Here is a 13,634-nt window from a genome sequence, read left to right as displayed (position 1 = left end):
CTCTTTCACTTTCTCTAAGGTGCTGTGCTCCTTCCAAGTGCCATTGCATGTGTCATTTTTCTTTTGGAAACATTTTCCCCTTCTTCCTCTTCCTCATCTAATTAATGTCTCATCATTATTTATATCCCTGCTATCATGATTTTTCTTCAGTCTCCCAGATGAAGTTCAGTTCTCCTATAGATCACTGTCCAGTTCATTAAAGAGACTTATCATACTCTGATTTATGTTAGTGTAAATATTTTATTAGTGTCTGTCTCTCATATTAGACATAGTTCCATAAATGTCAGGGAATGTGCTGTGTTGCTTGATTTGATTCTCCAAGATCGAGCACAGTAATTGACATACGGGAGATACCCAATAAATGTTTGTACCGTAAAAAAAAAGTATGTCAGGCATGTAGTATTTAAATTAGCAAGGCCTGTGGTTACATAGTCTCTTATGTAGCAGTTATTCCTGAGTTTTATAAGTATTTGATTCTGTAGTAGCACCTGCAGTTAATGAGAGTTTGACCTTTTTTTTTTTTTTTAAATATTTATATGTCATTTTGTGTGTGTGTGTGTATGAGAGAGAGAAAGACTGTAGAGACTAGGATCTCCAATATAATGATGAAAGTATTAGTGGATAATTCTTGTTTGTTTTTTTTTTTAATTGAAAATTTTGTTCTGTGAAAGACTTTACCCACCCCACCCAGATTTCACTTATTTATTTGAGAGAGAAAGAGAGAATGAGTGGGGAGAGGAAAACAGAGGAAGAAGGAGAAGCAGGCTCCCCGCTGAGCAGAGAGCCCAACTTGGGGCTCACTCCCAGGACCCTGAGATCATGACCTGAGCCGAAGGCAGATGTTTAACTGACTGAGACACCCAGGTGCCCTTCTTCTTTTGTTCTGATTGAAAATGAATAACTGTGATCTTTCATTAGGAATGGTCATCTAGAAGATAACCTTAAAGAAATTTCTTTCAATTTATAATTGGCTACAAATGTTCTTTAAGGATATGTATTCAGTTTTATCCACCGCTTCTTTTCAGTATTTTATCTTTTAACCTGTTGGTGAGTGAGTAGAAAAATTCTTACATTCCAAGAAAAATTATATAGTTATATAACCTTAGGAAGGTTTTGACTGTATTTAATAGAATATCCAATTAAAAATGAACTAAATAATAAAGACAGAAATTATCTCATATTATAAGAAGTCTAGAGTTATGTTATTCCAAAATGGCTAGGCTCAACAATGTTAGGACTCAGGCACACTTCCCTTCACGATCCTTAGATGACTCTAGCAATGATTAGCACTGTATTCTCATACAGAAGTCAAAATCATAATATACGCAACTTTTAAATGAAAGCATATACTCAAAAACATCAAATTTGAAAATTTTTTCCCTTCACTATGTAATATTAATTATGTGCCAGTATATTAGCTAAATACCATAGGAAAGCATGTACATCTAAAACATCAAATGTCAATCTAATATTTGGTGGACTTGTGTTAAAGTATTCATATTATTGAAGATTAGGTTTATATACATTAAAATCCAGTTACATTTTTAACACTGTCAGGGAATCTATGTATATCTTTGAATCATTAATATCTAAATTTTCTTTTATAAAGATGTATATAGCACTATAATCCTATAACCTAGACATCTTAAGGATAGTATGATACATTGCATTATTATTTTGAAGTTCTAGATTAATTTTTCTGCATCTATTAGTATTAATATGTAGCTTATTTATAAGTTGAAATTATATCCATTGAAATGGATATATGAATCCAAATATATGTTAGTTTTTAAAAGTATTTTTTTGTTAGGTTTGGATACACAGATCACAATGCTAATGATACATATTGAACATTAAATTTATAACTAATAAACATTCATAAATATTGTATTTGACAGTGAAAATAGTTTATTCTGCCTACATTGAATAGATGTTATTTTGAATTACAAATTCAGCATATCTCTTAGGATACTATCCTAAAAGTATGCTGAAAAGCTAGTGTTTCTTGGAAATACACTTGAATTAGTTCTAGCTGAATATTTTAAATATGGCTTATTTTAAAAACACACAACACTTAGATAATATGGACAACAATTTATTAGGTCAAAGAGATGACTTTTTTTTGCAAATAAAATAAAGAATTAAGGTGAATAGACGGAGGGAAATAATAAAGATCAGAGGATAAATAAATGACATGGAGACTTAAAAAAACAAAATGGACGCCTGGGTGGTTAGGCCGTTAAGCGTCTGCCTTCATCCACTCCCTTTGCTTGTATTCCCTCTCTCACTCTCTCTCTCTCTCTCTCTGTCAAATAAATAAAATCTTAAAAAAAGAAAAGAAAATAAAAACAGAAAGAAAATCAATACTACCAAGAGCTGGTTCTTTGAAAAGATAAATGAAATTGACAAACCCTTGGCCAGACTCATCAAGAAAAAAAAATGAGAAAGGACCCAGATAAATAAAATCTGGAATAACAGAGGAGAATGAATGGTTAAAACCATGGAAATGCAAAGCATTAAAGAGAATATTATGAAAATTATTTGCCCACAAACTGAACAGCTTGTGTGAAATAGATAAATTCCTAGAGATGCACAGTCTTCCAAAACTGAACCAGGAAGAAATAGAACATCTGAGCAGAAATTACAAGTAGTAAAATAGTATTAGCAGTCAATAAACTGCAAAAAAAATAAAGTTCAGGACCAGATGGATGCACAGGTGAATCCTACCAGACATTTAAAGAGTTAATATTTAATATTTATTCTCCTCAAACTATTAAAAGGAAGGGGGTGCCTGGGTGGCTCAGTTGCTTAAGCATCTGTCTCAAGCTCAGTTAATGGTCCCAGGGTCCTGGGAGTTAACCCCACATCATGTCCCCTACTTAGTGGGGAGCTTGCTTCTCTGATTCCCTCTGCCTGCTGCTTCCCCTGCTTATCCTTGCAGTCTCTCTCTCTCTTTGTCGGAGGAATAGTAAAAATCTTTAAAGAAAAAAAAATAGAAGAGGAAGGAAAGTTTCCAATACATTCTAGGAGGTCAACATTACCCTAATACCAAAACCAGACAAAGACACCACAGAAAAAGAAAAGTACCAGCTAATATCCCTGAGGAACACAGATGCAAAATCTTCAGCAACATATCAGCAAACTGAATCTAGTAGTACATTAGAAAGATCATATACCACAGTCAGGTGGGATTTATTCTGGGGATGCAAGGATAATTGAGTATTCTCAAATCAGTAAAGGTCATACATCACATCAACAAAACAAAGGATGAAATAATATGATCATCTGCATAGTTGCAGAAAAAGGATTTGACAAGATTAAACATCCATTCATGATAAAAACTCAACAAAATGGGGTTGGAGGGAGCATACCTCAACATGCTAAAGGGTATGTATGAAAAACCCACAGCTAACCTCATTCTCAGTAGTGAAAATCTGAGAGCTTTCCTTCTAAGGTTAGGAATGAGACAAGGATATCCACTCTTATCTTTTAATTTTTTTCCATGAGAGAGCGAGAGAGAGAGGGTATGAGTGGCACACAGGGAGGAAGGAATGGAGGGAGAGAGAGAGAGAGAGAGAATCTTAAGCAGGCTCCATGCTCATTGTAGAGCCCAAAGCGGGGCTCAATCTCAGGACCCTGAGATCATGATCTGACCCAAAATTAGGAGTCTGACACTAAACCAGCTGAACCATTCAGGTGCCCCTTGCTTTTCTCATTTTTACTCAGCATAGTACTGGAAGTCCTAGCCATAGCAATTAGACAAGCAAAAGAAATAAGAGCAATCTGACAAACAAAAAAATTTTTGATAAAGAAATTTGGTAAAGAAGTAGTTAAACTGTCACTGTTTGCACACAGCATGATACTATATGTAGAGAATCCTGAAGACTCCATCAAGAAAACTACTAGAAATAATAAAGTAATAGATAAAGTGAAGTGGAAGGATACAAAATTAATACCCAGACATCAGTAGTGTATCTAGACACTAATAACACAGTAGTAGAAAAAGAAATTATAAAAACAGCACCATTTATAGTCATACCAGAAAGAATGAAGTACTTAAAAATAAACTAAATTAATTTAATTAGTAAGTTAATTTAATAAAATAAATTAACCAAATTTAATTTAATAAACTAAATTAACTGAAGAGGTGAAAGACCTGTACTCTGAAAACTATAAAACAATAATAAAATCAATGGAAGGTGACACAAATAGATATTCCATGCTCATGGATTAGAAGAATGACTATTATTAAAATGTCCATATTACCCAAAGCAATCTACAGATTCATTGCAATCCCTATCAAAATACCAACAACATTTTCCACAGAACTAGAGCAGTTAATACTAAAATTTGTATGGAACCATGGAAGACCCAAATAGCTGAAGCAACCCTGAGAAAGAACAAACCTGGAGATATCACAATACCTAATTTCAAGATCTACTACAAAGCTATAGTAATCAAAGCAGTATGGCACTGACATAAAATAGACATATAGATCAGTGAAATAGAATAAATACCCCAGAAATAAACCCAAAATTATATGGTCAATTAATCTATGAAAAAGGAGGCAAGAATATATAATGGGGAAAATATGGTATTTTCAATAAATGGTACTGGGAAAACTGGAGGGTTTCATGTAAAAAAGAATGAAACTGGATCACTTTTTTTTTTTTTTAATTTTATTTATTTATTTGAGAGAGTGAGAGAAAGCATGAGCAGGAGGGAAGGGTAGAGGGAGAAGCAGACTCCCCACCTAGCAGGGAGCCTAATGTGAGACTGGATTCCTGGGATCATGACCTGAGCCAAAGGTAGATGTTTAATCAACTGAGCCATCCAGGCACCTCAAAACTGGGCCACTGTCTAACACTGTACACAAAAATAAACTTAAAATGGGCACGCCTGACTGGCTATGTAGGTAGAGCATCAATTCTTGATCTCAGGATCATGAGTTCCATCCCCATGTTGGGTGTGGACCCTACTTAAAATAATAAATAAACTCAAAATGGATTAAAGACCTAAATGTGAGAACTGAAACCCTAAAAATCCTAGAAAATAACATAGGAAGTAATTTCTCTGACATTGGCCAAAACATTATTCTAGATATGTCTCCTAAGGCAGGGAGAAAAAAAGCTAAAACTATTGGAGTTACATTAAAATTAAAAGCTTTTGCACAGTGAAGGAACAAAACAAAAAGATAACTTACAAAGATACTTGCAAATGATACATCTGATAAGAGTTAATATAAAAAAAAATCAAGAATTTATATCATTTAACACCAAAAAAAAAAAAATCCAATTAAAAAATGGGCAGGAGACCTGAATAGACATTCTTCCAAAGAAGACTTACTCATGGCTAACCGACACATGAAAAGATGCTAAATATCACTAATCATCAGGGAAGTGGAAATCAAAACCACAGTGAGATATCATGCTATATGAGTTAGAATGGCTAAAATAAAATGACAAGAAATAAGTGTTGTGAGGATGTAGAGAAAAAGGAAGCCATGTACACTGTTGATAGGAATGTAAATTGGTACAGCCACTGTGGAAAGCAATATGGAGGTTTCTCAAAAAAAAAAAAATTAAAAATAGAAATACCTTATGATCTAGTAATTCCACTACTGGGTCTTTACCCAGAGAAAATGAAAATGCTAATTCAAAAAGGTACATGCACCCCTGTATTCATTGAAGCATTAGTTTTGATAGCCAAGATATGAAGCAACTTAAGTGTCCTTTGAAGTTTGAATAGATAAGGAAAATGAGCTATATATACATAAAGGAATATTACTGAGCCGTAAAAAGGATGATATTGTGCCATATGAGAGAACATAGATGGATGTAGGTGGTATTATGCTAAGTGAAATAGATTGAGAAAGACAAATTCCACTCATAAGTAGAATCTTGAAAAAATAAACAGCAAACAAACAAAAAGCAGAATCAGACCTACAAATACAGAGAACAAACATGATTGCCAGAGGGGAAAGGGATGTGGGGTTGGACAGATAGGTGAGGAAGAATGGGATATACAGGCTTCCAGTTTTTAATGAGTAAGTAATAGGAGTAAAAGGCATAGACAGCAGAAGGAATGTAGTCAATGATATTGTAATAGTGATATATGGAACAGGTGGTAGCTACACTTGTAGTGAACATGGCTTAATATATACATTTGTCAAATCACTGAATTGTACACCTGACACTGATGTTACATTGTGTGTCAGCGTACTTATGTAAAAATAAATAAAAGGGTCTCCTGGGTGGCTCAGTCCATTGAGTATCTGCCTTTGGCTCAGTCATGATCTCAGGGTCCTGGGATTGAACTCCATCTGGCTCCCTACTCAGTGGGAAATCTGTTTTTCCCTCTCCCTCTACTGCTATCCCCCCACTCGTGTTCTCTCTGTCTCTCAAATAAATAAAATCTTCAAGAATAAAAAAAAGAGTGGGGGCGCCTGGGTGGCTCTGTTGGTTAAGCCTCTGCCTTCATCTCAGGTTGTGATCTCAGGGTTCTGGTATCAAGCCCTGCATTGGGCTTTCTGCTCAATGGGGAGCCTGCTTTCCCCTCTCTCTCTGCCTGCCTCTCTGCCTACATGTGATCTTTGTCTGTCAAATAAATAAATAAAATCTTTAAAAAAGGAATAGAAAAGTAAGAGTAAATAAACAGGTAACATTGTAAAACTAGGGGATAATTAAATAAGGATATTAAAAATCTAAATATACTTTACATATAACTTACACAGTTATGAAAATCATCATTAAGAGATTTGAATAAAGCCTAATCAATGCTAATGAGTGTCCTTGAGACATACAGTAAATATAATTAAATTTAACATTATTTAAACCTACTTAGTCTTATAAAATCTGGTATTTTTGCCTCTGGTTGTATGGAGGTTTAGATAATCTGAATGGCTTTCACATAACAATAAAATTACTTGTTAGATAAACAAAAAAAATAGTTTAAGTCAGATGTGAAAATAAACCAAATAGTTTTAGAAATGACTTTTTTTTTTTTTTTCAGTCCCCAGTGTGGGGATTAATTCATGACCTTGAAGTCAAGACCCAAGCTGACATCAAGAGTTGGATGCTTAATCAGTTAAGCCACCCAGTTGCCCCCAGAAATGATAATTTCTAATGGTTTAATTAACTAAAAGCATGAATTAAATGCTACTTACACCTATATGAACTAAAAATTAGTGAACAGGAAGATTGTTTTGACAAAATTACATAATAAATCACTGAGAGGCAAGGAGATAGAAGATATGAATTCTTAAATGGCAAATCTGTGAATCAGTTAAGCACAAAACATGTTTACCAACAGATAAAGATCCTGTTCCATCAGGATCTTCCGCATGGTCAATTTTCACGTGAGACATAGGGGAAATCTGGAGTGGGTAGTGTTAGGTTCTGGGAGTGTTCTTCTTGCTCCTTGACAGTCAAGGGAGGGGCCATGGTGCCTGAGGCACTGAGGATGGTCTAGAAGCCAGTAATGCAGGCCACACCGAAGGTGGTGCAGAAATAGGAAAAGCGGAATGGGGAGGCAGAAGAGACAAAGTGCTGCCAGAAGTTCAGACAAGGTTCAGGAGATCATCAGCTCCATAGAAGCAGATGCCATGTTTTCCCACCAATAAGTGGGGAGATAGACCATCCATACTGGGCCAGAGAATACAGGGAATTTCCTTGAAACAAAGGAGTTTTGGCAGCTGCTTGGGAATAGTCCTTAAAGTCCCCATCCTGAAGGACACCTGGGATTGTGACCTGACGGAAGGCAGACACTTAACCAAATAAGCCACCCAGGTGCTTCCCACACTTTCTCTTAAAAGGTAAATATGAGAGCTTCTTTTATTTTACATCCTATTTCTGTCTGGATCAAGTTTTCTGTGGGCTGTCAGAGCTGCTAAATCGGGTATCTCCCCACACATGCCACTTAAAAGAAGCAGAGCACAGTCTTCCTGCAGCTCAGCTTTAAGCCCTGGGTCAGAGGACTGTGGTCCCCACACTTTCTGATGGGTTCATCCTTGTTCAGAGCTCATCTGCATTGCTGCATCTGATGTCCCCTGGCCAGGGCCTCCCTGATAGGCTTTGCTTCCTCACAGACTTTGGGCTTTTACTTGGGTTACAAATGTCCTACTTTGGTTCTTCCTATTAGCACAGAATCAGACCCATGGGGGCAGAGTTTGGGCTACCAGAAGCCAAGAATCAGTATATGGGAATTGGTCAGGGTGTCTGGGAGTCCCGACCATAATTTTGAAAATGACCTGGACAGTGGGTAGGTCTTAGGGCCCCTCAGAGGGCCAGTCAACCCCAAAGGAGGTGGCAGTTCACATAATTTGCCTAATTTTCCAGATGTTTTGATCCCATAGTCTCCTGAGAATTACTTCTTAAGATTTTGAGCATATAGTATAAGACCATAGGTTTCGAAGAGCTTCCACCCATGATGAGCAGGAGGGCTCTCTTGGCCACCCTGTGTGTTCCCTCCTTGTGTTGTTGCCATAAAGACAAATGAAGGGTGGGTGTCCCTCCAAAGGAGAGACCAGTAAGATGCCCGCCTGTCTGCCGTCCAAGAGACACCTGGGTGCCTCTTAGCCTTAGCAAGTCCATATAAACCCCAGACTGGCACCCCAAAGGGGCTTGCTTTAGACCCTATGAGGTCACCAAGGAGGCAGGTTAGGGCAACTTGGACTCCTTAGGATTCTGGGGACCCTGAGGGTGCCCACCCATGGAGCCACAGGAATCAGCTCACCTGACAAGCCAGACCAAACTACACATTCACTCAAACATTCACACCAAAATTATTAGAGTTCCTCCCCCCAGGAGGCCCTGACCTGTGGAATTCCTTTCAGAAATTCTTTTCTGTCCCTCCTTATGGGGGATTCCTGACCTGAAGGACCTCTTCCCTGGGAGGCCCTACCTGTGAGACCTCTAAGAAGTCCCTGGGAGGTGATCAGTCTCCCCTTCCACCCTCAGGGATGGTCTGACTGGGTCCTGGGGGCCCAGGCTTTACTGGAATCTGACATCAGGACCAGGTCCTTACCTGCCAATTCCCCTTTGAGTCTGGGTGGGAACGGTGGGGTGGGCCGGCCTGAGGCGACCAGGCAGAAGCCTGCCAAATATTAGGCAGGGTGCACCTTCTCCCTTAACGATCCCTCATTCTGTTACTGCCCTACCATTGCCCCAAACCAGTGGCAACAATGGGCCAGCGAGGTTGGGTTTCCTGGTCAGGGAACCAAATGTTACAAATGGATCCTGGTGAAAGAACCAAGTGGCACTCAAGAGATTTTGGAGGATTGGAGATTTATGTAGCACTGGTGGGTCCAGAGGAGGTTGTTCTCCAAAAGTCTGAGCCCTAAGCACAAGCAAAGAGGGAAATTTATATCCTTCTACTTCCACATACTTGGTACTTTTGGCACGTGAGGGAAATGGGGTAGGAAAGAAGAACCCGGAAGGGCTTTGAGACAGGGACTGGAATTCCCTTGCTGGTTTGGTCAGCCATCGTAGAGTACAGTTTTTCCCTATTATTACCATTATTGCGAGCAGTTGATCCTGTCAGACATTTAATCTGGTTGGTGAAAGTGGTGTCTTCCTGTTGTTTTCACTTACATTTACATGATTTTTTGTGACATTGTTCTCTGTTCTGTTTCATTTATCTATTTGTCTAGTCTTACACAAGTACCACACTATTTTAATTCCTGTAGCTTTATAATACATTTTGATATTGGTAGAAGTTTTTGCTCTTTCATCATGTGACACTGCTTCAATATCCTTTTTTTCCCTTTTACTTAGCTCTTTCCAGTATTTAACCTTTGTAAAATCTTGTTGTTGGGTCTCCCGATAATAAATCCATGATTAAAGGAGTGAGACTGATAACAAAGCAAAGGTCAGGCAAAGCTTTATTTCACGCCAAGCATCGAGAATCAAACTAACCAGCCAGGGCCGTCTCTTGCAAAGAGGCAACCTCTCTCTGCCTTACAGACTTGTTTTTAAGGGCAAAGGCCATGTGGTTGGTCCTGGCCACACACAGGTGGCCAATGAAATTGTAACACAGAGAAAGCTGCACGGTCATGCTAGGTCATACATAAGTGACCAATTGAATTACAATTTACCCTAGTAGATATTTGAACTAGCCTATCACCTTGGTCAGAATTGGTGCCCAAAAGGCACCCAAAGGGCGGGACCCATACTCCTTGGTAGCTAGGGAGACAGTATGCGCCCCCACTGATAGGATACCTCCACCTGGCCTGACCCACCCTTGTATTTGGGCTTTGTTACCTGGGACTGGTTTCCAGGACTTGTTTTTAAGTAAGTTCCCTGGGTGAAAGGGGGCACAGGGACAGTATAAGTTTTACTGCATAAACAGCAATTATCACTTTTTAACCAGATGGAAATGCTCTGGCTAAATAGGCCCTTACACTTGTAAGCTTCTGGAGGTTAAGGAATGTTTATTAGGCACCATTTGGATTCATACTTGGGTTAATTTGTTTCATCTTTGTTAGCACTTACTATGTTGTGATACATAGAGCAGGCAAATGACTCATAAGTGAGGAAGCATATCTCTGCCTCAAACTGTCAGTAGGTGAGTGAACGATCTCCTTAGCCCATGGCCTTGCCTGATACATTAATTCATTCCATCTTAGTGCACCTGCTTTATGGTCCCTCTCCTAGCTGATCAGAGTTCATAGAAGGAGTGCATTGAAAACTGGTCCCTGAGGTCTTCCTTTAGTTTTTGGAACATCTTTCCATGGAGTTTTCTTTGCCCCAGAGTGTAGAGAATATTACAGATGGATTAGGATGGCAAGGAACAATCTCTAGAATGGCACCTGGAACTGGAAATGTGCTCTTGTACATTGCCTAATGTACACAATTGAAAATGATGAATAATAATGGTAACAGGAGCTAGAGAAAGCTGCGCATGAAAGCAATAGCAATAAATGACAACAATTATAATAGCATTATCATTTTTTTAAAAGATTTTATTTATTTATTTGACAGAGAGAAATCACAAGTAGATGGAGAGGCAGGCAGAGAGAGAGAGAGGCAAGCAGGCTCTCTGCTCAGACGTGGGCCTTGATCCCAGGACCCTGAGATCATGACCTGAGCTGAAGGCAGCGGCTTAACCCACTGAGCCACCCAGGCGCCCTAGCATTATCATTTTATATTTACTTTAATCTTTTAGCATTGAGTATTCCTTTCCTTTTTTTTTTAAACTGCTAGAATGATTTGCCCACTGGTGCACAAATTAAACAGTAACTCAATTTTACTGAAATGCATAAGATCTGCATTGGAGTCCTCACCCCCACCCCCAGTTTCTCCAATGCAAATCCCACTTGGAAAGGTGTAGGATGCTTTAAATAGCTAATTTAAATAAATAACCCTGAATTTGACACATTGATTTCTGCATATCTTATTAATCAGGACAGCCCATCTGGCATCACTACAACTTTCAAAATACTGTAGGGACTCAGTAGATTAAACCTAGGCCATTCTACAAGTTTATAATCCTGTGTTGTACATTTTTTTCTTGTTCCAAAATCTGTTTTGTGGGAAAAAGCAGTGCTGGCTGGATTTCCTTCTTACTTCAGTATCTATGTTTGGTGAGCTAGAGGCACTACGTTGTTCTGACCTGATCAAATAATTCTAGTTTAAGGGATTTTTTAGCTGTAAGGACTTTTATTAAAAACAGAACAAGAAAGATATTGCAATAAATTTTATCTTTCTGCCCTAAGTAGTTATCTCTTGGAAATAGAGAATTTTGTATCATTGAACTAAACTGCTGAGGAGGCAATCACAAGAATCCTGTGCTTGGTGGAGTCTCTGGTAGTGGAGGAATGACTTCCATCCAGAACAGTGAGAAAACAAAAGCAGGATCCAAGGAGAGTCCAGGGGAAATCTCATTCTGGATTCCTGAACTGCAGCATGAAGTGGTCCGACAATGCAACTTCCATAGGAACCCCTGAAGTTTCTTTGTGAGATGTATTTATAGAGAAGCTTCCTTACTTCCTGTGAATAGCAGGATATTGTAGATAATGGGATATAGGCATCATGTTAAATAAATGCCACCACAAAGCGTTCTGGAAGGAAGCCAGGATAGCAAAGGGGTACAAGATGAGATGCTCCAAAATGTGTCACATTGGCATACAGATTATTTCAAGTTGAACGTAATAAAAACCTAACAGATGCAGGAAAAGCTCTTTGCCGCCCCCATAACTGCCTAAATTTACATTGCAAAGGAGAGCCTGCAACAGGAAGAGAGGTATTCACAGACTCCCCTTAACCAAAGGAACTTATCTGCATAATGGAGCAACTTCGTTTTCCCCTGAACACCCCTTTTCAACTTCTTGCTGGTGAGTTTTCTACCTTTTGTATCCCCTGATTCCTAACCCTCTCCTTAGCTCTTGAAGCTTCCTATTGCCTCACTGTCTTTGGAATTCATGTCTGTGTGGATTCCCTGTACATATATGCCTATTAAGTTGGATTTTTCTCCTGTTAATCTGTCTCACTTCCATCTGATTCTAAGTCCAGTTGGAAGGACCATAGGGCAGAACTCCTTCTGACAATAGCAATAAGTCATACTCAGGAATATTACCCAGAGAATGGAGAAATCTTTTCACTGCATTTTCATATCCAAAGAGCAGTGAGAAGTTTGAATCACCACTTTACCTGAAATCCTCAAACTCACAGGCACTGTACCTGTTGGGATATAAATGATTTTGGATTCCTACTAACCTCTGGTCAAAGGAAGGTTAAAAAAAAAAAAAGAAGAAGGACAAAGGAAGATAGCATCCTGAATCAAGATTCATTCTTATACAAATAACCTTAATTACACTAGTAACTCAAGACTCTGGCCAGTAACAATTAGTTAATAATTGGTTTCAATTTACTAAACACTTAAATGTGTCCCTATACACAAATTTTACAAAGTATATGAGCACTATAATTTATGAGGTTAAGTTTTATTTAACAGGCTGATGAGTGTAATTTGTTTTCCAGTATCAACATTCCAGTGGAGCACATTCTACAATGCAGTCCAAGGATCATTGATATCCAGTGCTTCATCATTCCTAAAAGGCTTACATTCTGAGCGTGTTGGTGTCTAGAATATACTGTTTGGGGGAGGAAAAAAACCCCTCCACTTAATAAATACATTATCCTGTGTTTAGTTTTAGTTAGCATTTTGGAATTCATCAAGCACATAACATGCATCATTTTCATGGACTCCTTTCACTGATCCAATTTTTGGGGTTTATTCAATCTTCTGTATAAGAGCTTTTCCCAAGGTCACAGGGTCAGAAAGTAGAGGATTCAGGGAGAAAACAAAACACATTTTCTGGCTCCTGGTTCATCCAAAATGTGTTATTTTTGGTAAAGATTCTACAATTCCTGTACATTGGTTCAGCAGGAAAGGACATTTTTTAGAAACATTTTCTTCATTTCCTTGATCTCTTTTGAGTATTAAAGCTCCAGGAGACACATTCTACTGACTTACAGATAAGAAGGCATAACTTTAAATGAACTTACTTGATTTTAAGAAATGCAGATTGCTCTTTGTGAAAGAAAAGAACTTTTACAAAGTAAACAATCAATTTTTTCTCTTTTTAGCTCAGCAAGTGAAATGAGGACTCAGATTATTTTGCCAAAAAGTATGCC

Source organism: Mustela lutreola, chromosome 2 (genome assembly GCF_030435805.1).
Source record: "Mustela lutreola isolate mMusLut2 chromosome 2, mMusLut2.pri, whole genome shotgun sequence".
NCBI lineage: Eukaryota > Metazoa > Chordata > Mammalia > Carnivora > Mustelidae > Mustela > Mustela lutreola.
Note: the sequence above shows the minus strand (reverse complement) of the source record.